This window comes from Podarcis melisellensis (assembly GCF_964234715.1).
Source record: "Podarcis melisellensis genome assembly, chromosome: 14".
In the NCBI taxonomy this organism is placed as follows: Eukaryota; Metazoa; Chordata; class Lepidosauria; order Squamata; family Lacertidae; genus Podarcis; species Podarcis melisellensis.
In genome coordinates this window covers 13,623,401-13,631,388 of record NC_138546.1, presented here as the reverse complement: position 1 = coordinate 13,631,388, position 7,988 = coordinate 13,623,401, and the positions used below count along the sequence as shown (strand labels likewise).

The 7,988-nt window shown below is 44.8% G+C and overlaps 1 protein-coding gene across 1 annotated transcript in view; it reads left to right on the top strand.

The window, feature by feature from the left end:
- The first annotated feature begins 5,344 nt into the window (after window positions 1–5,344).
- TMC5 (transmembrane channel like 5) overlaps window positions 5,345–7,988 on the top strand; it is a 47,242-nt gene continuing 44,598 nt past the window's right edge. The window contains exon 1 of the mRNA XM_081887513.1: window positions 5,345–6,052. The gene's annotated coding sequence lies outside the window, so the exon portion shown is untranslated. The remainder of the gene's footprint in view (window positions 6,053–7,988) is intronic.

The window sequence follows — 7,988 nt, the reverse complement described above, 5'->3', positions numbered from 1 at the left end:
TGGCATATACAGGGGTTGGTTTTGCTCTCTGCATTTTTCTTGAAGCTATTGAGCAACGAAAATCATGTCCACTGACCCCCTAGAAGGTCGAAAACCATTTTGGGATTCAGGAAGGGTAGTCTCGGATATTGTTAGGAGACAGTTTGCTAAGATCCTTGCAAGAATTTTGCTGGCCACAGGTAATAAAGAGATGCCTTGATGGTTTCTGTAATCAGTTCTCTCACCTTTTTAAAAGAGCTTGATAATTTTGGCTAAAGTCTGGTGGGATCTCCTCTTTCTCCCAGATTTTTCGATGCACTTGTGAAGTTATTGTGTAAGTTCAATTCCGCCCACTTTGAAGACTTTGGCATGTATCCCATCAGGTCCACTGGCTATGTTGTTTTTCATTTGGTTAAAAGCTGTACACAACTCTCCCAAAGAGTTGCGCCACTTTGTCTTCATTTGAACAGCCCGGGGGAGCCTTGGGAGTTGCAGGCGGGTGGCGTGCCCGGGTGTGAACTCTGCTCCTGATAGATGGTCCAGAAGGGCTCCATGATCCATGGTGTCAACAGCTGATGAAAAATCTAGTAAGAGCCACATGGTCACAATCCCCCTGTACCTCTCCCAACAGAGGTCACCCACCAGGCTCACCAAGGTATGTTCACTCCAGATTGAAATGGATCTAGATCATTAGTCCTCAAAGTGGACAGTACCGCCCTCTAGTGTGTGGTGGTATTACCTGGGGGGGGTGCTAAAAGGCAAGGACATGGCAGTGGAGGTGGACCCCTTATTTACAACTGACCAGGTTTGAGCCTAGAGTGAAACACTTTCCTCACTTCGTATTTACTACTCTTAGCACTTTTCAGAGCTATTTCCTTGGGTCACATTTTTATTTACAATTCTGAGTTGGCACAAGTCACAAGATAGCCAATTATTGGCCATAGCTATTATTTCCTTATGGGACACAGGTGGTGCTGTGGGTTAAAGCCTCAGCGTCTAGGACTTGCTGATCGAAAGGTCGGCGGTTCAAATCCCTGCGGCGGGGTGCGCTCCCGCTGCTCGGTCCCAGCGCCTGCCAACCTAGCAGTTCGAAAGCACCTCCGGGTGCAAGTAGATAAATAGGGACCGCTTACCAGCGGGAAGGTAAACGGCGTTTCCGTGTGCAGCTCTGGCTCACCAGAGCAGCGATGTCACACTGGCCATGTGACCCGGAAGTGTCTCCGGACAGCGCTGGCCCCTGGCCTCTTAAGTGAGATGGGCGCACAACCCCAGAGTCTGTCAAGACTGGCCCCTACGGGCAGGGGTACATTTACCTTTATTATTTCCTTATACTGGGGGGATAATACCAGGAATGAAGCACTGAATTCAGCAAGAAAGTGCTTCCCACTTATTTGTTTATAGAAATGGTAAGCCGCAGTTTGGACTTGCTTTCAGCCAGATGGCCCATGTAAACCTCCAGTACAGGTATACAGATGCTTGGAACATTCTGTAGGACTGCACTCAAGCAAAGATCCACATGTTCCAAGCTACAGGTTGTTATTTCTTCCAAGATTAACAGGAACTCAGCAGAGTAATCATTCTTCCTAAGACTTTTGACATCTAAATATAAGAAAACAGTTGGCAGCTCCCCTCTTGCACCAGTAAATAACAACAGTGGAGCATCAGGTAGGGTTGTATATGGATCAAAATAGGCATAGCGTATGAGTATGTGAGTGAATCTGTCAATTTTGGTTTCTTTCAGTTTCTCATTTTTTCCCACCTTGAATTCAGTTCTCTGTTTCCCCCCATCAATTTACAATAAAAAAACTTATATTGAAAATCCATCAGCATTTTAGTGCAATTCTCTTAAAATACTATTTTTAAAATATAATGTTGCCTATGGGGACACAGGTGGCGCTGTGGGTTAAAGCCTCAGCGCCTAGGACTTGCTGATCAAAAGGTCGGCGGTTCGAATCCCTGCTGCGGGGTGCGCTCCCGCTGCTCGGTCCCAGCGCCTGCCAACCTAGCAGTTCGAAAGCACCTCCGGGTGCAAGTAGATAAATAGGGACCGCTTACCAGCGGGAAGGTAAACGGTGTTTCCGTGTGCAGCTCTGGCTCGCCAGAGCAGCGATGTCACACTGGCCATGTGACCCGGAAGTGTCTCCGGACAGCGCTGGCCCCTGGCCTCTTGAGTGAGATGGGCGCACAACCCCAGAGTCTGTCAAGACTGGCCCGTAAGGGCAGGGGTACCTTTACCTTTACCTTATGATGCACACTTTTGCAAAGCAATTTCCCCTAATATGATTCATTTTTGTACGCTGATTCCACTAACATATGCATTTTTCTGCACACATTTCTTGGCTGCAGAACTGCATTGCAAAACTCTATGCAAATTTCTTTGGCCGGCTGTATTTCGGTTCACATATTGTTTCAGAAAGAGCAAATTAATTAGACTCACCTTTGTATGTCAGTGCACTCCTTTCATCTAATATTGGAGGCTGAAGCCAGCCGGCAAGCCAGATCTCTATTTCCCTCACCTGCTGCAGGTCACATTTGGCAGGTGGGCAAGGCTACCCACCTGTCAACCAGCTGATGACACAATGACATCAGATGAGGCACTTTTTGCCTGCATGGCTTGAAACGGTGTAGGCAAAGGCACGGCACTTTCCAAGCCTGACCCTTGTAGCTGGCAACACTACTTGCACAGAACCATCCAAGCTCAGAGTCATAACATGGAATCATAGAATGGTATTGCAAAGCTGGAAGGGGCACTGAGAATCATCTAGTCCAACTCCCTGCAATGCAGGAATCTGCAATTGGCCAATACAGGGATCGAACCTGCAACCATGGCATTATCAGAACCACATGCTAATCAACTGAGCTATCCAGGCTGATATACATAAACCTCTGCATCTGTATTGGAATTATTTCTATTTATTTATTTATAATTCAAATTGTTTATTGCTTGTTGTGTGCCACCCTGTCCTCCTTTAAGAAGAATAGTGGAATACCAATTCAATAATAATAGTACGTATAATGTAATATAATATACCTATTTCACTTTCATTCCACCCTTTTTCTCCAAGGAGCATAGATAGGAGCACCATCCTATGCTTTTTCATATATTGTTACTTTTGGGATTGCATTTGTTTATTAAAAATACTTTCTGTCCTGCCTTTCAGCTCTCAGTGCCATACCTCATTTGAATGGCAAATTTTCTCAAAGCAGAGTATATGGTTTCCACCAGCCCATTTCAAGGTAGATTACACTGAGAAAGTGAGGTCGACTAGTCTAAATGAGGTCTTGAACTCAGGCCATTCTGCTATTTCTGTGGCAGGAACTGGTGTAGTGTTAACCACACCAATGTGGTCAAACACAAGCTACCACAAATATATTAAATGAACATAAAAGCATAACCGCTGCAATGTTTACATAGTACATTCATGGGCTACAGATAGGTGGAAGCTTGTGTTTAAAGCTAGCAATTCAAACTGCATGCAGTCTTGCTCATGGTTAGAAAGGTTTAGTTAGGAGAGAACTTGTAGGAACACCATGTGGTGTTAAAGCAGTGCTGTTCAAACCAGGGTTCTGTGAGCATCCGTAGGAACACAGGAAACTGCACTTAAGCGGAATCAAATGCTGTGGTGGATCTAGCTCAATATTGTCGACAAGCTGGTAGCAGTTCTCAAGGGTTTCAGACACAAGCCTTTTTTCCAGTCTAGAGACAGTGGAGGCTGGTCCATTAGGGCAAGTGGGGCACTGCCCCCCTTCCGCCAACCTCAGCCCACCTTCAGCCAAACCCCAGCTGATCTGCCTTCTTACTTACAACCATTTTAGAGGTGGCACTGACTGCCAGTTTCCTCTTCCTTAGTTTTAGTTGTGCCTTTCTAGATCTCAGTGGGGCAGGAGTGCCAGTTTGAATAAAATATTGTGGGGCCCAGGTAAGCCCCGCCCCACAAAATTGATCACATGACGCAGTGCACATAACCATTTGAATGGGAATGCCCATCAACTTGGTGGGGGCTTGGTCCCCTCAATTATTTTATTGTGGGGGCCAAAGCCCCCAAGACCACTAGGAGTTGGCTCCTATGCAACGGGGCTTACTTCTGAATAGATGTGCCTAGGATTGCACACTTCCTTTTTGAGCCAGCCACACCAAAGAGCATCCAGCCCAACATGTGAGATTCTGAGGATTATGGGCTGAGAGTGGGATTTTACTGCTGGTGTGCTCTGGTATAGATGTTTGAATTCCAAAGCTGCAGACCTCTGGTGGATGTAATTGAGAAACGTAGGCTACAACCCTGTACACACTTCCCTGGGAGTAAGCCAATGAACTCCATGGTTAGTGTCTGAGTAGACACACATTGGCTTGCAGCACTGAATGCTAAGCTTCTGTTTGGTTCACAAGGGACATGGGCTATGGGCTGTATCCAGTATCCATCCTGCTCAGAGTAGTAGAGCCCTCAGAATTGATGGACAAGGCTAGCTTAGGGTCACTAATTTCAGCAGGTCTTATCTGAGTAGAACTCAGTTGGTTATAGCCAAAAGAAATGTAGCGATGGTCACCAGAAGAATGGCAGATTAAGTTGATGGATTATGCTGAAATGGCTAAAATGACCGGAAGAATCAGAAATCAAGAAGACCAAAATTTTAATAAAGAATGGGGGAAATTTATAACTTATCTTAAAAACCATTGTAAACAGCTAACATTGTTAGTAGGATTGGAATAACACTTGTATCTTAATGGTGAATTTCGGACATAATGGAGATGTAAAAGAAATGGATTACAGTGGTACCTTGGGTTAAGTATTTAATTCGTTCCGGAGGTCCGTTCTTAACCTGAAACTGTTCTTAAGCTGAAGCACCACTTTAGCTAATGGGGCCTCCTACTGCTGCCGTGCCGCCGGAGCACGATTTCTGTTCTCATCCTGAAGCAAAGTTCTTAACCTGAAGCACTATTTCTGGGTTAGTGGAGTCTGTAACCTGAAGCGTACGTAACCCGAGGTACCACTGTATTGTAAAAGATGCAGGAGGAAATGATTAACAGTAGGACCCACAAAGGGGAGGAGGGAAGTCCAGGAGATTCCTTGGAATCTTGTTTTTATGTTGTATGTTGGAAATGTGATTGTAAAATTTTAATCTGAAAAACCAAATAAATAAATTTAATAATAATAATAATAAACCAATTTGGGTGACTTTAAGAGATCAGACAACTTCATGAAGGATTGGGCTCATCAATGGCTACCAGCCCTAATGGTTATGTTCTGCCTCCACACAGTACACCTTTGAATACTGGTTGCTGTAAATCACAAGAGGGGAGAGTGCTTTTCTGCTCATGAGCATGTGGTTGCCCTCCGTGGGAACAGGATACTGCCCTAGACGGACCATTGGGCCTGATCCAGCAGGGCTCTTCTTAGGTGAGTTTTTCGACCACCCACTGAGGCGCTGGCGTGTGAGAACGAGTACATAGTACAGTATCGACGCAACACAGCAACGTTTCTCTGTGTCTCCTGTGGTTTTATATTGCCTACTCACTGTTGAATAGCACAGACCTCGGACAAAGAATTGAATGCGTATAGTTATGCGGAAATGTGAACACCCCAGTGAAAACATGCAACAGGTTAAGCATCAGGCAAAGCACGGGGGGGGGTGGACTCTCGTTGCAATTACTGCTAGCAAACCTTCAGCTGAGCTTCGAGGGGGAAATCCCGGGGTTTGGATGCAGGAACGGAGATTGTCCCCCAGAGCTGCTCTAACCTCAGCTGCCCGGACGAGACTTTTCCTTTAACGCACCACCTTTGTGTGTTGCGACTATGCCTTTGCGGGGCAGTGGGTGGGTTGCTGCTAGGGACGAGGGCAGCTTAAGGTGTCGGCACCTGCTGATCTGCCGGGGGCGGAACCTTTGCCTCTCTCCACCCGCCCCCCCCTCTCCTTGCCTGGGATTCTCTGCCAGCCACTTCCTGAGAAAGCAGAAGAGGACCAGAATGATGACTTGAGCGGAGCTTGCAACATTCCAGCAAAACCTTCTCGCTGCGGGCCGGATCCACTAGCCGGCTGCTGCATCCCTGAGAGGAGAGCCGGCTCCTTCCAAGAGGTAAGAAGCCACGACATCATTACTACTTCCTTGTCTGTTTCAGGACTTATTTCTCTCCCCCCTTGTTTATACCGCGTGGGTGGTTTTACAGGAGAACCTCTTTCCCTTCCTGGCGCTTCCCACGGCTCCATGGGCATCCGCAGGGGGCGTGGGCGAGGGGCTCCCTCCCCAGATACTCAGCTTTCTGTTTTAAAAAAGCTTACTTTTCTAGCATTTGTGGAGTCTGAGTGACGAGAATAAATGTGCAGGCAGCATTCTTTATTTTTCCCCTTTTGCTGAGAAACTAGCCTACTCTCACCTGTCTGCTATCACTTTGTAGTTTAAAAAAAAATCGTCAGGAGCTTCCTTACTCTTGCACCTCTCTCATTGCCAGGGTCTCCGTGAAAAGGGCTGAATTCATACCAGTGGTAGCACCAAAATACAAAGAGACCCAGAGACCTTAAACACACTCAAACACATTATACAGATAAAAATACAGGTGTCCACAGAGGTGGGAAATGGAGACCGTTGCTCTCCCTGGAAAACCCTAACCCCCAGATTTCATTAAAACAAAATAGAGAAAAGGATTAAGTTTCTAGCTTTTGTACAACCCGAGATCTGATGCAAACTGTTACAAGCATTATTCTTACTGAGAAACTAGCCTCCTTCACACTTTCGGTGTTGTATTTTCTCCTTCCTACAATTTTTTTCTTCTGAGGACACCCCCTCTTGTGTGTGCTTGTGTACTGTATGTATTTTGTAGTATTTTGTGTGTGTGTGTGTGTGTTTTATCATGGAGTTTGGGATATAGAAGCTATCAATTAGGAAGTACAGAAAGGACACAGTGACTGGTTAGATTTTTGAAAGATGTATTTAACTTTAACGCTCCCATCCTAGATGTGTTTTTGGTAAGTGGGCCCTATTGAGTTTGATGAGTGCTTGTTTGTTAAAGCGATTTGTAATAAAAAACTTCCTGCTTTAAAGAAAAATTCTGAACTTCCTTTTTGCTCCCAAAGGATCTGTGTAATTTTTATAATCCACCTTTGGACATTTAGTCAATAAGGAAGTGAACAACAGCATAATGATCTGATGGGGGTGGGAATTTTCGGCGAGGCTGATTAGCGAACATTAGTGTCAACAGCTATAAGTATGCCAAGGTCTTTGAAAAGAGCAGGATAGGATAATAAAACCACTTAGAGCTTTTATTAAAATAAGTGTTGTGAAATAAAATAAAATAGCGTAGCTGTTATCCTTGCTGACGGACAGATAACTTTAAAAAAACAGCTTCCAATTTATTTTATCAGTATTATAAAATCTTAAAATTTGGTTGCAGCTCAATAAATTCAAAACTACGTATATAAACACAAGTGCTTGCACATGTAAACTTAGTGCTTGCTTTATTGTAGAAGGAGTTTTATGTAATATGTTATTCTTCCTTATCAGTTAACTGCAATGCTTATGTTAACAGGTAGTGCCCCAAGGCAAATAAAGTGTCTAGTCCTTGTAGAAATCGATAGGATTTAAATATACTTAGCAGCACATGTCCTGTCTCCTTCAGAAGTGCCTGACTGAAATGTGTCATCGAATTCTGACACATCCTCCTCTGGATGGAGGATACAGATGTATGTTATAGTCTAGATTTTGTGTCACTGGAATACGGCCTTCTGTACAGAGGCCCCACCTGCACTATATATTTAAAGCGGTATTGTACCACTTTAAATAGTCATGGCTTCTCCCAAATAATCCTAAAAACTAGTTGGTTGAAGGTGATGAAAGTTGTTAGGAGCTGCAGTTCCCAGAACGGTTTAACAGTCTAACCCTCTGCCAAGGGAATTCTGGGAATTGTAGCTCTGGGTGGGGAATAGGAGTCTCCTAACAACTCTCAGCAGCCTTAACAAATTGCAGTTCCCAGGATTATTTGGGGGAACCTATGACTGTTTAAAGTGGAGTGATACTG